This window comes from Ochotona curzoniae, unplaced genomic scaffold (assembly GCF_017591425.1).
Source record: "Ochotona curzoniae isolate NIBS_2020 unplaced genomic scaffold, NIBS_Ocur_1.0 contig_2692, whole genome shotgun sequence".
In the NCBI taxonomy this organism is placed as follows: Eukaryota; Metazoa; Chordata; class Mammalia; order Lagomorpha; family Ochotonidae; genus Ochotona; species Ochotona curzoniae.
The window spans coordinates 12,576,560-12,601,446 of NW_024465556.1; positions in this window are offsets into that span (position 1 = coordinate 12,576,560).

The following is a 24,887-nucleotide window of genomic DNA, read 5'->3' on the forward strand; positions in this document are numbered from 1 at the left end:
CACTGATTCTCTCAATGTCTCTCACATTCTAAAGCTCCATGTTTATCATGTATGATTTATTCCCAGAGATGTGCTTTGTTAACATTGAAAGTAGAGAAGCTGGTGTTATTTTTCTAATAACAAAAACGTAATGGCTCATCTTCCAGAAGCATAAATCCTCCTTTCCCCCCAACACACACACACACACAACACACACAACACACACACACACACCAAACACTTTATTACAGTAAGTTGAAGAGGTTACAACAATGCATAAACACAATTAATTTTATTTCCTCAAACCCACGTTCAATTAAAGACAATTTGTGCTTCAGCTAGGCTTATCACACCTTGGCAGGTTCTGGATTTCTGACAGTGAATGAGTCTTAGAATGAAATTACACTGAACAACTATCGTAAGCACAGGGCAGAAAAATTGCATCTTCCATCATGTGGAGATATACTACAAGACCATAGAAACAGAGAACAGAATTTAACCTAGTGGTAAAGACGCCCACATCTTTACCAGATCTGGCTTCTGGCTCTGGCTTTCTGAGAGGCATCAGTGATGTTTACAATTGATTCAGCTCCATCTAGTAAACTATAGGCTTCTTTCAAATATTATCATCTGTTACATTCATGTTCTTTTCTTGGTCCAGGTCTTTAATCCAAGTCTCGACAGCAAATTTGGTTGTCATACCTCATTTGTCTTCTCTAACATGTGGCAGTTTCTTAGTCTTTTTTTATTTTCAAGACAATGCATTGCGATTTTCTCAACATGTCAGGAGTCACATGATATCGATGTGCATCATTATTAATTTTAAAAATTTATTTCCATATGATTTGAAGCGTTAAGAAAGAGCAATTGCTCATTCACCAGTTTCTGCTCCAAATGCCTACCTCATGTCAAAAACGGGAGCCTGAACCATACACAGGTTTCCCACAGTGGGCACAGAGACCCTGGTACATGAGCCATCATCTACCACCTCCCAGAATATTCTAAAAGGAATCATCAGCTGTAGCAGAAGAGCACAGGTTGTGGGCATCCCAAGCAGGTGACTAAACTGCTGCACCCAATACCTTCCCTGACATGTGTCATCATCGGGGATGCCAGCTTCAGCAACTGGGTGATACATGCCAGTTTTCTCTACTGTGAAGTTGCTACATTTTGTCCCATCAGTAATACTTATGCTGCGGGAAGGGATTACAAGTATACGACTATCCCTTCTCTCATATTTCTGCTGTCTTAAAAATATTTTATTTTTTTCTTATTTGAAAGATGTGAGTGAGAAGGAGTGAAGGAGAGAGAGAAAGATACTGATTTTCCATCTGATGGTTACTCCCCCAAAACACTTGTAGTGGTCAAGACTGGTCAGTAAAAGGAGGAAATTAGCAACTCAAACAGATCTGATAATACATATCAGGAATCCAACCACACTGAGGCATCTCTGGGGCTTCCCATGGTGCACATTATCGGGAAGCTGGAAGCAGAAACAGAACTGTGACTTGAGCTGAGACACTCTGGTAAAAAATGCTTTTTCTTAAGCAGCTCTAAACCACTGTTTCAAATGCCTGCCTTTCATATTTCCATCTACTAATTTTAGAGCACATGAATAATTATTGCTTGAAAAGTAAATACTATGCTATTTGCATTCTGTTTTTAAAGGATATAAACATTTACATTTGTGACTCTTTTTAAAAAGATACTTTTATTGAAAAGGCAGATTTACAAAGAAGGAGAGACAGAAAGGTTTTCCATCAGCTGGTTCAAGCCCAAAATGCCTGAAATGTCTGGGGCTGAGCCCATTCAAAGTCAGGAGCCAGAAGCTTCTTCAGGGTCTCCCACACAGATGCAGGATCCCCAAGCTTTGGGTCATCCTCCACTCTTCTCGCAGTTCATAAGTCAGGAGATGGATGGGAAGAAAAACAGCCGGGACATGAACAAATGCTCATAAGGGATCTTGGCGCTTGCAGGAAGAGGAGTAGCAAAATGAGCCATCCCTCTGGCCCCATATGCTATTTGCCCTTATTTCTATATTTATTGACTACAACTTTATTATTACGTTTTATCCTCTCCATGTAATTATTTAGACTATAATAGTATCATGAATATTTAAAAATGTAATATCTTCATCCCTTTGTTTATTATTGTAGTATATTATATGTGACTTAGTATTTTCTTTGAATTCCCCAGTTTTGCCTAAGTGAGCTTATTCTAATTTCCTTTTATTCTGTGTCTCTTCTCCCACTTTTAACTGCAAGGTTTCTGTTTTGTGACAGTTTTGAATTAGCCCTCCATATTGAGTTTGGAGTCAGGGTGTACAAGTATTTAGGTTTGTAACAAGTTCCTGGGTGATATCCTGATTGCTTATGGAAGTACAAGTTATAAATTACTACTGTACAGAAACATTAAATAAAATGAGAATACCCTTATTCACTCTCCAACATTTCTCACGCTGTTTCTTTCTTTCTTATTTTTTTTTCCTTTTTCTTGGCTGTACCTTTAATGGAGCAATACATTGCTAATTACAATGGTGGCTCTTGATGAGGTCATTCCAGTGACATCTAGCAATGTCCCTGAGATTTTTTCCTGTCTTTGTTGGCTGAATATTTATGTGATAGCCAAGAAAACCTCAAATTACATCACACTAAAAATTAAACATTGTAATTTAATGTAGCTCAACAGAGATCACACGATCAGCTTGTGTATACAAAGAACTACCCTGAAATTTGCATACTATCAGAATCAGACTAGAGCAATCTCACAAAAGAATTTAAACTGAAAAATAAAATCCACTTTGGGTATGGCATGATAGTGTAGCAGTTAAAATCCTCACTTTGAACACGCTGGGATCCCATATGGTGCTGGTTCTGGTCCAAGCAGCCCTGTTTCCCATCCAGCTCCCTGCTTGTGACCTGGGAAAACAATTGAGGACAGCCCAAAGCTTTGGGACCCTGCATCTATGTGGGAGACCAAGAGGAGGCTCTTGGCTCCTGGCTTTTGACTGGCTCAGCTCCAACCATTGGGGCCACTTGGGGAGTGAGCCATTGGACGGAAGAATCCTCTTCTCTGTTTATCCACCTTTGCAGAGGCTGAGCTGTCTTGTTTTAATTAATACTTCTTTTCTAATAGAATTAAAATGGCTTCTTGAAAACTCCACATTTGAATTAATCCAATTCCCATTCAATTTTGGTTTGTCATTCTTCTCAACAGTCTGTTAAATTTTTAATATCAAAAGATAGCATACAATCACAATCTTCATACAAAAGAAACACATTAAGAACTTTAGTTTACTTGTATCTACGAGAGGACCAGGCAGATAGTACAACTTGCTCAAAGGAGTATCCAAATAAAAGATATCTGTAAGTCAGGGATAATCTTGCATAATGGATACAAATGGATGCAAAAGGAGGACAGAGTTTTCAGATCACTTGACAGAATTCTTTTGCATGTTTCTAAACAAGGTCAGCTTTGCATTATTTGCAATTATCTGAAATACGTAGGGTGGCGAGTGACAGTAAGCCACTCCTCTAACCATGGTTTTGCTTTCTGTGCTTTTACTCAACCATTGTCAATTGCAGTCCAAAATCACTAAATGCATAATTTCAGAAATAATAATGTGTATTTTTTTAAAATATGGTGATGAGACAGAAATAATGAATTTTTAACTTCCCACAGCATGCTCTATTCAAGGAAAATTCTCATCATATTCTCCCCATTTAATACTTGTTCTTTTTTCTTTTGCCATCTACCTGTGTCCTTGGCTATGTTTTACTTTAATTACCTCGGCCATCCCCTCATAATAACTCTATTACTTAAACCATATTTGAAAACTATAAAAGTATTCACACTGATCTGCTAAATTGTCATCATTCAAATTTGTCCAAATATTTTCCCATCTTACAGTAGACTTAACCATGAAGGAGACATTTTTCAATTGCCTTCATAATTAACTCCTGATTTATAGCTTGAAGGACCCTGTGAACTGATTCTCAGATCTTGCTCCGCTAGAGGCATTTATTCAATTTTGTACCTAGGTTCATATTTTATTAAAATTTGCTGATTTTTGTTTGCTTAGTTGTTTTTTTTATATCTGTTGATAAAAATAAAACCTAAGGTAGCCTTTCCAACTCCATAATACTTTGCAGTGGTGTAGGGAGTTATAAAGGCCACTTTAATTTTATTTTCCTTTGTTTGGTTGGGATGGTACAAATAAAGGTTCAAATAAACCATGGTACAAATAAACCATACGTTGATTACAAGCTGCTTTAATTAGCACATTCCAGTTCTACCATTCCATGTAATTCATTTGGGAAATACATTCTACACTAGTGACTCTCCAACTTGGCTGCTTATTAGAGTCACTTTTAAAATTTCAAAACCATAAATATCTGTTTCTTTTTATTATTTTTAATATTTGTTTTCATTGGAATGTAAGATTTACAAAGAGAAGGACAGAGAAAAATATCTTCCTTCTGCTGGTTCTAATTGCGGTGGCCCAGCTTCCCATCCAGCTCCTTGCTTGTGGCCTGGGAAAGCAGTCGAGGATGGCCCAAAGCCTTGGGACCCTGTTCCCATGTGGGAGACCTGGAAGAGGCTCCTGGCCCCTGGCCTTGGATCAGCACAGCTCTGGCCGTTGTGGCTGTTTGGGGAGTAAATCAGTAGACTGAAGATTTTTCTGTCATCCTCTCTGGGTATTCTGACTTTCCAATAAAAATATTTTTAAAATCTTTTTAGAAATTGTTAGGCTTAAAATAGGAGTTTTAAATATTACATTCAACTTTATATATAGAATAAAAATGAAATTAAATAACGAGATTTGGATATCAATCCACTGTCATATAAGCAGATGATCACTGCTGTGCTTTTAAACTTTGTCCATTAGGCAATTTTAGGGACAGAGTCAATGACTGATCAAAGGATGGAGGATGTTGCTTTTCCTACTTTATGCCGTGTGAAATGGCATGGGAACATTCAAGGAAGACTTACCCAGCCTTGCTGATGGTGCCTTCATGCTTCACTGTGTCTGCATCATGTTCAAGGAAGCAGATCAATGATTATGTTTCTGAAGGTTTCAATACTAAACACAAAATTGAACTGAGCATATTCATTTGTGATTTATTCACTAGGCTATTGCCAATAAGATGTTAGAGCTATTTCTTTGGTCATGAAGTTTTATACCCTCCAAGCAAATTTATAAGGCTGAGAAACATGCTAATAACTTGAATAGTTGAATTTTCATTGATTCTTCTTTCAAGCACTACTCATTAACAATAATTCCTAAAGCTTTTGTCAAAGGATATTTTAAATAGTGTGATAATGTGATCAGCACTCTTTCAACTGGTTTCATGGGGGCAGGTGGTACAAGAATTAGAATTTTTTTCTTATCAGATATTGGATTTTCACCTGGCATTGAGTGCCTCTTGCAAAGGCTCAAGGAAAAAAAATACATTAACATTGCCTTGAAATGAATTTGGTAAATTACATAAGGATTCCGTTGTGTCATTGTGTGTAATTTCTGATTCCTTTAAGTGCCTCAAATTTTATCACTCTGTAGAGTCCTGGAACTTGCAACACTGAAATCTCTCTCTATTCCTGTGAAACCCACAGAATGGGAGAAAACATTTGCAAACTACTCTTTGACAATGGATTAATACTCAGAATATATAACCAAAAAACTCAACCAAAAAACAGTCAATTTGGTTAATAAATGAGAGCAAAAGAACTGAATAGACATTTCTCAAAAGATGTAATATTAATAGACAACAAATACATGAATAAATGCTTACATCACCAGCCGCTATGCAAATGCAAACTACAACCACAATGAGGTATGATCTCACTCCGGTTAGAATAGCTATTATCAGAAAGACAAAAACTGACACATGTTGGCAAGGTTGCTGGAAAACTCTTTTACAATGTTGCTGGGAATGCAAATTGGCATTGTCATTATGGAAAATAGCATGAAGAATCTTTATAAAATTAGAAATAGCACATGAACTAATATCCCACTTCTGAGAGCATACACGAAGCAAGAAGAATCAAGAAATGAAACAGAGTCTGTTCTTGCATGTTCAGGCAGCACTACTGATACAGCCAAGATATGGAATCAACCTAAGTGTAAGTAAAAAGTAGTAGGGTATACTCAGTGGAGGATTACTCTTCCATTAGAAATAAAAGAATCAAATCCTGATGTTTATGGCAAAACGGATAGAATTAGAATTCATTATAATCATTTAAATAGACATGTGCCCTCTCATATGTGAAGATTATATACGTATATATGTATGTATGCATACATATACATATAATATGCACATTCACAAATTTACAGAACCTAGAATGTATGAGGGGAAGAGTCTGGGGACTGGTACTAAACACAGTCAGGTGAATATAATAGTTGTGATATTTCTTACCACAACAGAGTGAGTATGACTCATGTTAAAATCTCGTGTTCTGCATAAAGAATTGGACCAGACAATCTTGTCACCAAGCAAAAGAGATAAGGCAATGGAGAGCCTTGGCTGCTTGGTATGGTCACTTTAAGCTATGTATGTGTACTTCTAAAGTACCAAATGTTATTTGAAAAACTTTAACGATATTAAATCACACACATACAAATAGGAGAAAGTGGCAGGCTTATGTGACTCATGTCCTAGAGTATCACCCAACCTCCAAATATTTTTTGTTTTTGTTTTTTTGGTCCTGGAACTAATTTCAGATCAATGTTATCAAATCTCATGAAGGGGAACAAAGCAGTTATATACAATTCTTAAACACTGAATTGGAATTTTTCACATCTAACCACAGTTAGATGTAAGAAAGTAAGGAAAACGGAAAAACCTTCTTTATCATAGCAAATCTCATACTTAGTACTAATACCAAATTTAAGATAGATACAACCAGGGGAATTTTTTCCATTATATAATTCATTTCTTAAAGTATTCATGGAATTTTGTAGTCAAAAATCCTGAAGTCGTAATACACTCCAGTGAGGTGACAGCCAGTGTCTGGAATACAGTTAGCCCTTCATCTCAGCCTACATTCTGTTCCATAAATAAAGTGTTTCTATTCGTAAACATTGGTATCCATTCCAAATTAGAAGAATTTAACTTTTACTATTTTGAATCCATCATTATATAATATATATGTTATATATAACTATATAACACATGACATATGATATGGTATGCGTACATCCCACATTTGAGTGCTTTGTTCAAGTCCAAGCTGCTTGGCTTCAGACTAGCTTCCTGTTCATGCATTCTTGGAAGGCAGCAGAAGGGGCCCGAGTACCTGGCTCCCTGCCACCCTTTTGGGAGACTTGTGTAGAGACAAAGGCCCGGCATCCTGGCTGTTTCAGGACCTGGAGGACTTGGAGGCCGAGCCCTGCAGCGGGAAGGTCTCCGTCTCCCCTCTGCACGTCACTCTGGCTTTCACATAAACACATTGTTTTTTAAAACATAGATGAAATATGAAGTTTTGAGAGCAGCAGATTTCACCCAGGAATTCGTGAATGATCAACTCATTTGCTCCCATAGATTTATTTATTTATTTGAATATCAAAGCTACAGAGTCAGAGGAAGAGATCAAGACCTTAGCAGCTGCTGGTTTCCTCCTCAGGGGGCCACAACATCGGGGCTGGAGCAGGCAGGGGCCAGGAGCCTCCTCTGGGTCTCCCACATGGGTACAAAGGCCCAAGCACGTGGAATACCCCCATGCTGGAAGCTGCAGTCACAGGTGTTGGCTTTATCTGCTATGCCATGAAGTTAGCCCCCAAAACCATTACCTTAAAATATGTTAATTAGGCATTTAAAAAAAAAATTTGTAGTCTGTCAAATTTCCCAACAGTGAACCTCCACAGAATGAAAGGCTCGAAGTAATCATCGCTACAGGAAACAAACAAACAGACAAACAAACAAAAAGAATCAATATTCAGACATTCAAAGTCAGTTGTTAAGAATCCATTTTTGGGCCCGCCGCGGTGGCGCAAGTGGTTAAAGGTCCTCGCCTTGCACGCCCGGGATCCCATATGGGCGCCGGTTCTAATCCCAGCGGTCCTGCTTCCCTTCCAGCTCCCTGCCTGTGGCCTGGGAAAGCAGTCGAGGACGGCCCAAAGCTTTGGGAACCTGTACCCGCGTGGGAGACCCGGAGGAGGCTCTTGGCTTCGGATCAGCATAGTATCGGCCCATTGCGCTCACTTGGGGAGTGAATCATCGGACAGAAGATCTTCCTCTCTGTCGCTCCTCTCTGTATATCCGCCTTTCCAATGAAAAAATAATAAAAACTAAATCTTTAAAAAAAAAAAAGAATCCATTTTTAGCGCCTGGCAGCATGGCCTAGCGGGTAAAGTCCTCCCCTTGAACGCACCCGGGATCCCATATGGGCGCTGGTTCTAATCCCGGCAGCCCCACTTCCCATCCAGCTCCCTGCTTGTGGCCTGGGAAAGCAGTCAAGGACGGCCCAAAGCCTTGGGACCCTGCACCCGCGTGGGGTACCCGGAAGAAGTTCCTGGATCCTGGCTTCGGATCGGCATAGTATCGGCCCGTTGCACTCACTTGGGGAGTGAATCATCTGACGGAAGATCTTCCTCTCTGTCTCTCCTCCTCTCTGTATATCTGACTTTCCAATAAATAAATAAATCTTTTTTAAAAAATCCATTTTTAAAGACTAAAAGTGTGAATGCTAAGGCTTCTTTAGAAAAAAAAAAAAAGCTGTAACAGCTGCTTCAGTCCTTTATTTATTTACTGTTTTTATAGATCAAAAGGGGAAAAAAATCTTAAAGGAAAAAATCAGTTATGAGTAAAAGAATGATTAAATAGACTGAAAGATAAGATCTGCTATCAAGAAAACATTATGGTTAGCTGGTCCAGGCAAATGCAGAGGGTCTAGCAGACGACGGACAGGCAGAGCATTGGTGAACCAACCAGACTGTACCTGAATGAGGGTCATCCATGTGCAGCATGAGATCCAGGCATGAGAACAAGCCATTCTACACACACACACACACACACACACACACACACACACACACGGCAACGCTGTTATCAGCGTTCGCTCATCCAATACGTGGAATCCTCTCCTATACTTACATGCTTGGAAGGACATCCAACTCTCATGGTCAGCACTACCTAGAGTGAGTTACTGTGATTGAAAAAGTAGAAGTTGCCGTTTTGCCAGCTGTTTTACCACTTATCAATTATGTTCATTATTTTGAAGAAACTTTAATTTTTTTTCAGTTAGGTTGAGTTAGAATTGTGCCCTACCCCCAAAAGGAACGATAATGAAACCTATTTTCAGATTGCAGGTGCATAGTATCTTGCATAAGACTATGCCGGGTGGGTTGACTGCTTTCATACATTACTTCAAATGCACTCACAATTTGGCAATGAATAAAAAAAAGCAAGAACTTTAATAGGCGATATCCTATATAAAGGGACCATAATTATTATTATTATTTTTTAAAGATTTATTTTTTATTATTTTTTCATTGGAAAGGCGGATATACAGAGAGGAGAGACAGAGAGCAAGATCTTCCGTCTGATGATTCACTCCCCAAGTGAGTGCAACGGGCCGATACTATGCCGATCCGAAGCCAGGAGCCTCCTCCGGGTCTCCCACGCAGGTGCAGGTTCCCAAAGCTTTGGGCCGTCCTCGACTGCCTTCCCAGGCCACAGGCAGGGAGCTGGAAGGGAAGCGGGGCTGCCGGGATTAGAACCGGCGCCCATATGGGATCCCGGGCGTGCAAGGCGAGGACCTTTAACCACTTGCGCCACCGCGCCGGGCCCGGGACCATAATTATTGTAGTTTTAATATATTATTTGTGACCAGAGTTTGGCACATAGCAAATATATCAATGCATACTACAATACTTCTATTCTGCAACAAAACGTGGAGGGATAAACTTAAATAACAAATTAAACTTACAAACAGCTGCATTTTTTAAACTCACTAGAAAAGTAGGTTTCAAAAAACTCCCTCAGTCAACAGGCCTACCTCTAGTATAACCACTCCCTTCATCTGAGTCTTCTTCAAAATCCATAACAATCATTGGGCCAAACAGACCTGCCATGCATTCATGGTAGAGACTGATGAAAAAGATGAGCTGTGTAAGCCATGCTCTGCCTTCATGTGCTTAGGATTCAATTCACCTTTTAGGGACCAACCCATTGTCAACTAAGAGCTGTCCCATTTTAAGTGGAATTCAGCAAGTACATGCTATTTCCCCAGTGGTACATAACAAACAGGTGGCACTCGTTTTCCATTACCCTTCAGAAGTCACCAAAAAATCATAACATTTCAATTGAGCTGCAGTTGAGAATAAATGTCAGTTTTATTATCTCTTTAAACATTAGTGAATGGGCAGAGAAGGGAGAATTTAACTGTCTGCTCTTTTCTTTTTATAGCCATTGACAGAAGTGGAATCCCAACCAACTGATGGGCAGCGGCACAGAGGGACACTAAAGTTATATTAGGGATGTTTGCATCTTATTCAGGCTCCATCTCAAGCAGATGGCACAGCATCTTCAGAGGGATCTGGGGAATTACCGAGCAGGATGGCAGTGCGGTCGCTCAGGTGAAAGAAGACGTGAGAGAAGCGCCTGTCACAGAAAGCTCTGGGAAGGACAAAAGGCTGCACATGAATTTTCCTTAATTACCCAACATGTTAGCTAAAGTCACACTGCTAGCATTGGGATTGTTCTAGGCTGCCAGAGATAAATTACATAAATCAAGAGCAATCTGAATAATGTAGTAATAATTAGCCTGTTGCATGGGGGACAGACAACTTAGGAAGAAAGTAATAGTCAAATAATAGGTTGGGGAGAGAGGTAGTAAGATTTCAAGGAAGATTAGGGAAAATCCAGAAATCACCACACTTCTTACTAACCACTTTATATTCATGACTTTATATTCATTATGAAAGAAAAACGAAAAAAGACAACAGCAGCATCTGGCCAGCCTCTACTGTGAGAGTTATACTTGGTTCCAGGGCTTTAAACACACGCAGGTTGGGCGGTGGAGTTTGGGAAAAAAAAAAAAAAGAAGAAGAACTGGATGCATTGTAAGGCTTTTAGAACTCTGTTCTAGAAAGTCTTAAAAATTATAATCCTGCACATTCACTAAATTGCTTCTAACACCTGCTACCTCTGTGGGCACTGCTTTATTTATCATTTACTAACTCTGACCATCATTTTGAATTAGTTTGTTTCCTGATTGAGATGTTGGAGACTTAGAATGTATGGACTCACATTATAATTGCCATAACTCAATAATTTTATTCTTTGAAATGCTTAATTCAGTGATAGATCTAAAATGTTATTTTAGCTCTCATTACTAGTTCTATCATTGTATGTTTCTGCAAAACACGATTTTTCAATAGCCAGAAATATTATCTATGGTATCAACCAAAGTCTTAACTAAATTTAGTTAGCCAATCCTTTCTGAATGCTATGCTGACCCTATGAATTTTTAAAAATTAATATGTTAATCTCATTTTTTATAGAAATTCCTAAGAATCAATGGTATTTCAACATGGTTAAAGCTTTATAACGTACTATTGAATTGTACTATGCTGCTTAGTGAAACCTCTATGCATAGCTAAGGCATACAGATGTGTGTGTTGCTTTTTTTTTTTTAAATGCTCACCACAGGAAAAACAAGCAAAAAAAGCAATGCCTCATCAGCTAAGAATAAAAACAAAATAAAATGTCACCACATTAGGTTAATTTAAATATATTAAGAGGGACCTGAGACCAAAAGTTCTGTGAGCTATTTCATGTCCTACCAAAACCCACTTCCTGTTGATAATGCTCTGAAGAAACTTCATAGAGATCAATCCATGAACCCCAAATGTGATGTGAAGCCAAGCAGAACCCTCTTGGTGCCAACATCCTCCCTCCCTGTTCCATCATCCACTGGAGAACATAATCACTGACCATTCCTCATGACTGAAACCACTCATCACATGAGACACTAACGCATCTCAACTGCACGGTTATTACACATGTGGAAATGAGTTCATGTGTATTTTGATACTGTCCCTGAAAATACTGAAACTTAGAATTCAGAAAAACACATTGCTACTATATCCTGCAGATCCACAAAGATTATTTTAAGTATCAGAGCAGGCTAGTTTAAGTATTTTTATCAATACAATAGTTTTACAATTATAATGAAATGTAAGCCCACAAGTCCTTGGAAATGCATAAGTAGGAATGTATAAGGTAAAGTAGCAATATGGAAGAAAATCTTGTGATGTTAAATGGCCTGATTTTATTTTTAATTTACTGGTCTTTGATAAGTAATGGTTTAATCATCGAGATCAACATAAAATGGATCACAGCCCACACAAACTCTGTGCTAACATACACTAGACAGAATACCTGTTAGACTTCAGGCCATCACATTAAGAGCAAACTCTTGATGGCAAGCCTTCATTTATTGGTACCAAGAGACAAATGAATTCCACCTATTTGGCAGTATCTACTATTAAGATATTCTATACTATCTACTGTTAAGGTACTCAGTAAGCCCACTTAAGATGGTTTTCACAAAAGGAAAAAGAGATGAGATGCCAAGGAAAAAATACGACTTTAGAAGTAGAATCCATTTTTGTGCAACTCATCTGAATTCTTATCACCAAATTTAATGACCTCAATTCCACTGCGAAAATCCATTTTAACAGATGTGGTAATTGGAGAATTAAAGTTCAACCATAACTAGATTTAATAATTCATTTGATTCTGGACTCAAATATTTTAATTATTCAGTATGTTCAAAAATCCATGTAATGATTTCACTTATATATAAAATAAAAAAGTTGAACGTAAAGCAGCAGCATGTGGCATTGTACCGAAGGCTCGGTTTGGAGGACTGAGGTCTTGTTCAAAGCATACCGGATTCGGTTATTTCGTAAGAGTAGGTTCAAAAGGTACACTGTATACCACTGATTTTAGTTAATAAAACATATATGTATTTTTGAAAACTGATGAGCATTGTCACCAAAAAGTAAGGAAAGTATATATAATGATATCTGATATATGAAATAGTATACAAATTATATACATACATTACTAGTTGGTTCACCCATTCTACAACACAGGCGCACCTGGCATACCTGCTATGTGCCAGATACACATTTTTTTTTTTTTTTACTTTTCAATTAAAATGCTTGAAAAAATCCAAGCAATATCTGTAAAGCACAAATTGAAGCACACTCTTTCACAACACTTGTTTAAAGTCCTCATGCTCTATCCACGAAGCTGCCCAGCCCGCACTCCACACACACCTTTCACCTACCCCCGCCCCACATGTACTCCCCTCCAACATTCTGCCTAGTCTGTACATCGGACTCTCTACGCTTATATCACGATTATAGAACAGACTCTGAAGAACAGCATCCTTGCAAATAAACGGATGAAGAACCAGGCATTTTTTTTTTCTGTAAGATTAGCTTTCCCTGGCGAGTCTCCAGTTCATGTCTCTCATGTGTGGGTCGTGGGAGGATATCTCTGTGATTCCAACTTACTGAAGTATGTGGAAGTAAGTTGCACGTTTGGTTTTCAGGAGAACAATAGCCTAAGAAGTACTGACAGGACACCGACCTTGCTCTCCCGTGTGCAGCCTGAGTGGTTTCAGCACGGCCCTGTGGAGAATTGCTGAGTGGCCACGGAACCCTCAGACTGTGTTGTCACCGCTTTTCTTACAGTCTGGCTGTAAGGAGTTATTCGAATTCCCCACCCTGGACCCGGCGCCATTTCCTCTTCCTCACAGCCCACGAAATTCGCGCCGGTGTAGCCGTCCACCAATCAGATGTAACCCTGCATTTCACCTGAGAATCCCACCCCCAATCTTCCAGCCCCTTCCCCAACCCCGCCCACTCACCAATCATCCCCAGGCATTCACCTGCAGGCACCCCCCTGCGGCCTGCCCTCAATCCCTCCCAGCCCCACCTTCCCTCCCCACACCCCCATCTCCCACCACCTGCACCGCATTCCTGCCCAAGCAGGTTGCGGGAACTAGCTGCGCGTAATTATATCGTAATATCGTAAGAACTAGAGCTTTAACTGTTCTACATAACTGACACTGGCTATCTATGATCCAGAATTAAGATGTCATTTCCTTTCCCCCTGAAACTTAATACAATCAGGAAGCTCACAATTTATCAATGCAGTCTTTGAAAAGTAAAAATTAACTTTTCGTTATTTGGAAGATATTCAGCGTTCATATTTATTGATTTTTGTTGTTGTTGTAATGTTTAATTAAATCACTGGAACACCTCGAGTGTGGAGTGGGCAGAGAGAAGAAAGGTGGGAGATAAACTGACCTATGAATACTGAAATAATCGGGAGGAGTAAAAGCGCTGGTCCAGTTGTCAAAGAGGAACTGCAGCCTAGCGGAAGCACACGCGATGCGCCATGGGTCAGGGCAAATCACTCTGACCGGCTGCTTTAGGCTGGAGGATAATTCAGGTCACTTAGTACTGCCCTTGCCTTGACTGATGATTTTTTCCCCAGGTTTCATCCAGATCCCAAGCCTCTGACTCCCTATTCACATTTAAAAACTTGCAATTGTAAACTTCTTTCTCCCTTTGAGATGTAACTCTTTTAACAGCCTCCAGTCAGTTTCCCAAACCAACAGTTCTTTCTTCAAGATCCTGGGAACCATCCCTTTGCCATAACAGCAGAAAGAGTAACAGGTGCCATCTCCTAGGGTTGGTGAAGCATAGGTGTGTAATTTTTGTAAATTCCAGTTAGCAATCATAGATGAACGAATCACAAGAACCACCCTCCCCACAGTGCCCCCTCCAAACCTTCCACCGCCAGCTCAGCTCAATGCTCCCAAACCTCTCACATTATTTAGAACAGAGCACAATAATCTAGAGTACAGACTTCTTTGCCTCTTTAACTTTTCTGATACAATTTTGCCATATTGATAAGAACCACTGAATGAAGCATTCCAGGACATTTAAGAGAGAGTGAGACTAGGATAGGAAGATGTCTGGCTTGGATCACAGCACCTGCTGCTTGCCTGGGCAAGGCACAAAGCATTGCATTACAACCATTCTCTCCGACCCAGTGGCTGTCCTCAGGAAGGCCCTGGGTATACGGACAGGGTGAGGCAGTGTGACAGCAGTCACAGGAATTCTCCTTGATGGCCTCTGTTGATGCTAATCCGTTCCCTCCTCCCAAAGCCGTTCTAACGTTCACTTTATTTCAAGTTGCTTTGATTCCCTCGATCTTTAAATTACAGTAACACCTGTTACAACTTAACAACTAATACATTTCACATCCTATTATATAGGTTTTCTTTTAAAATGCATTTCTTCAGTACCTACACTCCAAGTTACAGGATTCATTTTTGTTGACCTTTTCTAGATCAAAGGAGCATATATATGTTCAAGTGCTGAGCATACACGCCTTTTCTGGGATACACATGGTAAGACAAGATTACTCAAAAGCAGCGGCCTTACAGGAAGTCTCCTTTTTAATCTTTTCTTCCATAGTAGTCGCCTATGAGAATATTATTATCACTTTCTCTTTTTTTTTTCACAAAATGCAAATAACACTGAAATATTACTTTTTTGCCCCTAATCAAGTGAAAGACATGGGGTAGTATTACATTTCCTACGTGAAAAGTAAAAATTGAAATTGGCCAGAATATTTTCAACAGGATACAACTATATATACAACTAGCATATTTCTTATGTAAATTTCATCAAAATTATGCTTAGCAAAGTAGCCTAGTGACTGGTGTTCTTGCAATGTATGTGCTGGGATCCCATAGGATGCCGGTTCTAATCCCAGCTGCTCCACTTTCCCATCCAGCTCCCTGCTTGTGGCCTGGGAAAGCAGTCAAGGACGGCCCAAAGCCTTGGGACCCTGCACCCACATGAGAGACCCACACATGAGGGACATAAACTGCAGACTTGCACTCACGTGGAAGACCTGGAAGAAGCTTTTGGCTCCTGGCTTCCGGCTGCAGATGGGATTGGCTCCGGCTATTGCGGCCACTTTGGAAGTGAACCAGAGGATGCAAGATGTTTCTCTCTGCCTCACCCTTCTCTGTAAAATCTGACTTTCCAGTAAAAATAGGTCTTTTTAAAAATTCAAGAAACATAGATAGATATTGTTTTGAAGACAAATAATCTCGAGTACCTCCACTAGATTCTCCTGCTTGTCCACTGACAGAGTCCCAGGAAGCTTCCATGTAAGTTGACATTTTGAAATATTTAGCTTGAAAACAACTGATCTGAAAGACAAGTGTGACAGTGATTATCAAATTTTAAGGTGTATAAAATAATTGGAAATCACTTGCAAAGTAAAATCTTGCTGGAAGGTATCCAATATAAACCTTTAGAAGAGGAAGATACTGGGTTAGATCTTGTGTGCTAGGGACAACATAAGAAGCATTTGTTGCATGACAGCCTAGTGGCTGAGACCTCGACTTGCATCCCCAGGATCCCATACCAGTGCCAGTTTGTGTCCCAGCTGCTCTACTTCAATCCGGCAACCTGCCTGTGCCCTGGGAAAGCAGTAGAGGATGACCCAAAATCTTGGGTCCTTGCACCCATACGGGAAACCTGAAAGAAGCTTCTGGCTCCTGGCTTCAGATCAGCTTAGCTCTGGCCATTGTAGCTACTTGGGTAATGAAACAGCATGTGTAAGATCTTTCTCTCTGTCTCTCCTTTTCTCTGTAAATTTGAATATCCAATAAAGAAACCAAATAAATATTTAAAAAAAATTCCATGGCTCATTTTATCCCTTTGTGGAAAAAAAAAAAAAAAAACAAGCTTTGAAATAAATATTTAAGAACCTGAAGAAAAAACTCAACAGCTGCCAAAAAGCAGTAAGTATGCCAGATTCTGAGTGGTTACCAAGATGGTGCCCTTTTCCTCATTCATTTCTATGGATTGTTAAAAATACATTTATATACGTTTTAGAAAGGCAGATTTGGAGGGAGAAGGAGAGGCACAGAAAGAGACCTACTCCGCACTGGGCCACTCATTAAATGGCTAGCCTGATCTTAGTTGATGAAAAGCCAGAGCTTAGCCAATCCAAAGGCAGGAGCCAGGAGCTTCTTCCAGGTCTCCCATGTAAGCACGGGGTCCCAAGAACTTGGGACATCCTCTACTGCTTCTCCAGGCCACAAGCAGGGAGCTGCATGCGAATTGGAACAGCAGGAACAGAAACTGGTACTCATGTGGGACGCCAATGCTAGCAGGCAGAGGATTAGCCAGTTGAGCTCTCACACTGGCACCAAGTTCTATGAATTTTTTTTTAAAGATTCATTTGCTTTTATTGAAAAGGCAGATTTTACAGAGAGAAGGAGAGAAAAAGAGAAAGATTTTTTTGTTTACTGACTCTCCCCCGCCAAATGGACACAGCTAAGCCAATCTGAAGCCAAGAGCCACGAGATTTAGGAATACAGGGTCCCTAAGGCCTTGGGCCACCCCGACTACCTTCCTAGGCCACAAACAGCGGTCCCGAGGGGAAGCAGAGCAGTCAGGACATGAACTAGCATGCACCTACGATCCTGGCACATGCTAATCAATAACTTTAGCCACTAAGCTACAGCACCAGGCCCAAGTTCTACGACTCTTACAGTACTCTATCAAAAAAAAGAAACACTTTGGAAATATTACTAAGACATTTAAAGATGAAACTGTATCATTTATTCTTCCTGCCTTGTTTTGCATGCCAAAAAGGGGGAAAAAATCAAATTGTTTAAAGTTGGCTTTCCATCTGTTCCAACAGGCAAACATGTAAAAAGTTCATGATATTTCTCAATGGATTCAATTGCTTATAGAAAGCACATTATTTTCAGAAAACATGTTCGTTGATGTCTCTAACATTAACCAACAAAGCAGCTGGTCTAAAAAGACAGCTCAACAATAGGGAAGGAATATTTGTTTTTATTGTGCTCAATTCTTGCTCTTTTTAGGAAAGGCTCCTTCTGCTTTATACAGTTAGGCAGAAGGGATGGGTAGTAGAGTGGGGACTATCTAACTTCCTAATCCCACACTGCTATCTATACAGGCAAGTCCTAACCGGTCATTACTCTTACTCATATAATTACTAGAACGGTGACAGTACCAAGCTGTTGTTGAGTAAATTCTTTACACCACCAATGAGAACGTGAAAAGCATACTGCAACTCCTTCTATGGCTAGAAGTACAGATAATTTCTTTTCAGTTATCTGAAAACATTTGCTAGTGAATCCACAGGAGTCAACCCTCCAGACATTCATTCAGAGGAGAGCCATAAGGATCCTTAACCATTAACCAACCTGGATGAGTATTTCACCAATTCCCTCACATCGAAAATAACATCACAATCAAGTTACTGCCCTGGTAGAACTCGGGAGAAAAATAACCCACCCTTCAGGGTTATCCTGCCAAACCCTTCAGGACTGGTGCCCCTTCATGTCTTTGTCCAACTTCTCCAGCCACAGCTTTGCCTCCCTCAGGTACAGTTTTCTATCATGGTCTATAACCGCATCCTCCTCAGTGCGGTGAAAGCCTGTGCCCTCTCATTCTGTTAGTGCTGACTGTGGAGAATTTTCATTGCAGGTCTCCAAGCAAGGATTTCAAAGCGGGTCCCTTGGCTTCCGTGAATTATAAAGTGAGTACGTCAGTTCCTTCAGTGGAGTCCTTGGCAGCCGGGATTGTGCAGGAGGAAACCACACCCCTGTGAGGCACTGCTCTGACACCGGGAAGTTTCCCCTTGCAGAAGGACCATGATCACTGTGCCCTCCAGGATGTTTCTCTCTCTAGAATGAATAAATTCCTTTCATGATTCCTCTTGCTTTTCATGCCTTTGTCACTTTCTCTTCGTATGAGAAGTCCAGAAATAAAAGTACATAGTAACAATCTATACTAAAGCTAAATGATCTACCATCAAAATTAATATAACCTATCCTCCCCCCATCCTACTTGAGGAAAACTAATTTTAAAATATTTCTCATTCAGTTCTGAATATTCAAACTCTAAAAGTGCTGCATATATTTATATGTATATTTTAGTATTTTCCTCTAACTAAAAACAGCTCTTGCACTGTTAATGACTCTTTTGCAATGGATACCGTTCAAGACAGAGTAACTAATATTGCTTAACTGTCCTTGCCACCAAATGATTTATTTACTGAACAAAAACAGATCAGAGATGATTAGTCCTCATTAAAATCTGCTAGTTCAACAAAATTGTAATTTTTTTATTAAAAAATCAGATAACAATGGAAGCAAGAAAAAGAAATCCAATTTTATTAGGCCATTAATGTGCAGGCACTGCCTAATGAATACAGAGTCAACTCTGCTGGTCAGCAAGAGTCAATATTAACTTCAATCTTCTACATTTTTACAGCACTTTGGTACCTAGAAAGACCTTGAAGAGAAAGGAAGACTGCTTGGGACTTCTTCTAATGCAGAATAAAGTCTAATTGCAATGTAAATCTTCCACCCTATATAACCAAGACATGATAGAAGCATGAATCTAAAATTGTTTTCCTATTCATGGTTTTACTAAGACAGACTGCTCCTCTTACTGTGCTGTAATTCCATTTTGAGATAATCTTTCCCTGCATTCCTGAAGGGCATACACACACAAACTCTGAATTATGATCTTTCCTAAAAAGAGGAAGTAGACTTGTACACTTGCTCACATGTAGATGAAGTGAATTAAAAAAGAGTGGTGGTTTTACTGAACTTAAAGGACAATTTTAACTCTTAATTTAAAAAAATATATATATATTTGTTTGTTTGGAAGGGAGGCAGAGAGGGAGGAAGAGAGGGGGAAGAGAGGTAGAGAATCTTCCAAGTGCTTGTTCACTCCGCAAAGGGCCAGCCATTACTGTTATTGGTGGAAGCCAGGAGCGGAAAACTCCATCTGAGTCTCCCACACGGATAAGTTGCTCTGGGACTTGGGCTCTCCTGTGTGGCCTTCCACACACATTACAGAGGGCTGGATTAGAGGCAGAGCAACTGAGACCAGAGCCTGCACTCCAATACAGGATACCCTCATTGCAGGCAACTGCTTAGCTCATTGCACTACAGCTCTGTCCCCTTAAAGTTCAATCTGAATACCTCTCTACTGCTTGAATTCCTTTACTGTGAGTGTATCTGAATATACAATTTTGACAATGATTGTGATGTATCGTAAAGCACTGACTTCTGGAAACATTATCCACCTCTAACAACTAAAAAAATTTCCATGAAGTGAAAACAATTTGTATTTGAACCATGTTATCCTATTAGTTCTAGACATTTCAATTTTCTTTTTTTTTCTAGCATGCTTTTATGGAAGTTGAGAAAAGGATATAAAAATGGATTTTGAATATACCTGCATTAAGCATCACCTTCCTGGAAGTAGCAGTAAAGAAAATTGTGATTTATCTCAGTTCAATTTGATCACTAGAAAGCAAATATTAAGCACTCTGGCCACACCCTTTGATAATTTATTTGCAGGAATAACTGGTTTAATTTCAAGACTAAGTCCACCAAATTGATATTTTCAGTGGCATGTCATGTAGCTTATTTCTAAAGTAAATGTCATTAGTACATACTTTAAAAGACTGTCTAATAAGAAAGAAGTTTTGTAACTATTTCCACACCATTTAACCATTATCAACACGCCCTCAAAGCCATGAACAAATTTCTGCCTTTGCCAGGGAACACAGTGAGCAGGTGCTCCACAGAACACTGATGACAAACAATGGCCAAATACATGATATGCAGAGTTTCCGCTGCTCGGAAGCAGGCCTGCCCTCAGGTGGTTTCCCTCTGTGTATTACCTATCTGTAGTATTTTCTGTATAGGCAGAAGATTAAGTCATTGTGTGGAAAAAGGCATGGGAAATCCAGAAAGAAATGAAGATAACAATCTGCCATGTCAGGCTCTGGATTTAACTTCTTTGGTGAGGACTCAGCGGGAAATCACACTTAAGTAGATATTTCCAAGTTTCAGTTGTATTTAAAATCTGCTTTAGATTAGCTATTGTAGTCAAAAGACAGGTTAAAAGTATATAGAGACATTGAAAGATTGTCATGGTAAATTTGAAGATACTGTTATAAAAGATTCCATATCTTAGAATGAGTTCTGTCCAATGGGTTTGTTGTAGTCCATCATGTATACCTCATATGTTGATAAGCCTATTATTAATTTATTCAACAACTATATCCATTTATATTTCTTTTGTAGAACGTTATTATTAACTCAAAGATGGCAGGTGATAAGAACTGATAGTGAATCAAAAATAAAGAAAGGATGATGTTTTATATAATTTTCTTGCACTTTTTTGGTGGGGGGTGGGGAATGCGGTATGTTTTAATTCTCTCTACTCTGCTCACATTGACCCTTGTAATTTAGCTTATGCTCTTCCTTACACCCTTCATACTATAAGCCATTCATGACATCGCAATTTGTTATTTTTCATTTCTTTAACTGGCATTGATATGTTTTAATTCTGATTTATTATTTAGTTTCTGCTATTCTCCACAGCAGCTACAGGTAGAATACTGAAGAATCAAACATTTTATATCTACTTTCACTTCTTTGAGAGTCTAATTCTGCTATTACACTTCATCTATAGCCTCATGGATAACAAAATTATATTTCTAGCCCAAAATTTATGTCAAATTCCAAATACTCCTAATCCGAACTTCTTACCTCTAAACACTTTCACCTTGAAAGAGGGTTGTAAGAATTTCAAAGGCAGCAGCAGGCAATTCTACTGTTCAGATCTTCTTGGCAGAAACCTTGAGATCATGGCCTTCCTTCTAACCTTTATTTGAATTTTCCATCACCAAAGCCTGACAGCACTTTTTTGTTTTTGTCTGGCATAAACACTAATATGTGTAATCTGAGTTTCTGAAACCATCTCCGATTTGCCTTCTGTTTCTGTGCTCATCCCCTCATCCACTGTCACCACTGACTTCAGGGATTTCTTTTATGACATAATCCATGTTATGTCACTGTTCAGCTCAAAATCTTCCAGGAAAATCTTTCCTTGTCATCAAAAAAAAAAAAAAAGTCCTACAGGATACTAAAGTCTTGGTCTTTGTTTCCTGCCTTTTACCATTCTTGCTTTCTTCTTGGCCAAACTTACTGATTTTCATTCTACCAAGAACTTATCTCAGGGCTTTTGCATTGCATTTTGCATATTCCAAGAATGCTCATCTCATAGATGACCTAAGCCTTTTATTCATATTCTTTTTGTCCTTCTTTCTATATATCATAACCTAAAATATCATGATAATGTGTTATTTATATATGTTGTCTAACAATTTATTACTTATCATAAATACATACTTGAATTCAATATCCCTGCACTGAGGATAACTTATGACGAACAGAAGGCTCTCAAAAAACATTTCTGGAGTGAAAGAATAAGAGTGTAAATGAATTAATTGTACAATTGCTCAATTTCTCTTTGTTTTCCAAAAACAAAGAAAACCATAATGATTGGTGTTACCTAAAATATGCTTAAATAACCACTTAGAAAATACAGGATGATTGCATCTGGATCTTTGCAATTAATTTAGTCCAGTGTTTTAGGATTTGGCATTTTAATTTATCTTAATTAAATTTAGCATCAAAACTGCATATTTATGTGATATTTCTTTCCAAAATCTAAGGACATTTCCCATTATATGATAAATAAGTAATTTTAGGTAATAATGATTATGTAATAAATAATTATATCCTACTGCATGTAATTAAAATATCTTTGCAAAAGGGCTAACCTCCTAGAAGTTGATTCTATATCCTTGTCTTTAGTGTCTCACGGCATTGTAGGTCTAGTCAAAGGAAGGTAGTTATTTTATATGGTCACTACCCTCGGTACAGTTTCTGAACTGACACATACAAGTGGGACTCATTATGCTGCCAACATAAATTAAATTGACCAACATATTTCAATTATTTTACAACTTACCATGTCACTTTATCTATAGATCATAGGTAAATAGATACATTTTTTAAATGTAAAGAATATATTGGGATCAAAAGTAGATAACTTCAGAGAGTTAGAATTCAGAAAAGTCCTAGAGGAAGTGAATTTGATTTTTCAAAAAGCTAATGTACAACATCAGGAGCAGGAAGACACATAAGCCTACTATTTACAAAGAAAGGTTCAGGGCATACATGTCTCTGAGTTATGAGGACAAATCATGGCAGTGGAATTTTGAGGTAGAAGAATGCCACTGACTGATAAGTCAAGTTATACAATAACTGCCCAGGTTAAATTTTGTTTTAACTTTTATTTCCAGGTTAAAAAATTGAAGAAAGATAAACTGCACATGAGTTAAACCTGGGGTTTATTTTATTATAAAGCCATTTAGTTTATTACAAATATACTGGCCAGCTCAAATCAAAGGGAGTGCTGGAAAATCAGATTTAAGGCAAAGTAGATAGAAGACAAAGCCAAAATCATATTTCAATTTTAGTTTTATATGGAAAATTCTTCTGCTTTTATGACCTTCAACTGAAAGTAATCTTCTAACCTATTGTATTTAGTTCATGAAACAAAGACCAACATGATGCAGTTTGTGCTTAACTGTCTGGTAACCTGGTTATAGGGAAAGATACCATTTTTCCCCAAATCAAATGAGATTCTGAAAGTGTGGACACTTCGAATATAGGAGGAGGTATGAGATGGATGGAAATGACAATACAAATAGAAAACGAGCAACTTCTATGCAAAGAACAAAAAACGAACGATATGAGGACATGTAAAGAGAAAGAAAATTGGCTTGTGCCACCGACAAGACACACAGATGGGTACCAAGAAAAGTGTGACCTTCAAAGTCAAAAAAGAATTTGTGTCCTTGGTTTTGATATGAGGTAGTTGTGTGATCTTAGTCAAGTTAGTCCAGGATCCTAAGCAAATTACAGGCAAGATTGAGATGAAAATGAAATATTATAATCCACTTAAAAAGACTCAGTTTCTGTATACATATAGCAGGTGTTCTACAAACATTACCCGTTCACCTGTTCCCCACAAAGCATTGAGTTGATAGTTCCACTGAAAAATGCCACCACATGTTTAGATTCCCAGTTCCCAAATAGTTTTCAGCCCCTTGCTCCAGCCTGATTTAGTCCTACCCGTTTCTGGAGAATAAGCTAGAGGATAGCACATATTCTCTCTTGGCCTCTCTCCTTCTCTCCATCTCTCCTCCTCTCTCTCTTCATCCCTTTCTTCCTCTGTCACTCTGCCTTTCCAATAAGTAAATAAATCTTAATTTTAAAAAATTAAACAAATGTAGAGGTAGGTTTTTCTATTGCTAGTGATAGAGGATAGCATAATTGCTGTAACCTGGCTAGGTCACACTGGACCTTAAGCCTACTGCTTGTTTTTCTCTTAACCAAAGTGTGGGAGACAGATTAATTTTTGAATGAACTTCTGAGCAAATGAGAAAATACGCCATGGGCTTTTCTACTTCACGGATTTGATAGCTATTCAGCTTCTACTTCTCCCTTTTTGTGCTTTCTGGAAGGAAAAACAGAAAACATCCACTCTGCAGTTAATTCAAGTTAAATAGCATTAGGAGGATAGGCTTTGTTCTAGTGATTAAGATACTCACATCCCGTACCAGAGCCCATGGCATCAAGTCCTGATTCCACTTCCAGTTCTAGCTCCCCATACTGCATGTCCTGAACAGCAGCAGGTAACCGCTCCAGTGACTGGGTGCCTTCTACCCAAATGGCAGAACCAGGATTAAGTTCCTGGTGCTAAGCATTCTGGGAGTGAAATCACTCCCAAATGAGAACTTTCTGTTTCACCCTACCCCTGTCAATCAATCAAGCAATCAACTAAGTGCTACAATTGGTCTGTATGAAAGGTTCAGATTCACATATTCTGATAACACAAGCATCATCCTTGAGCCACACAATAGGAAGCAGCAAGGTCTGGA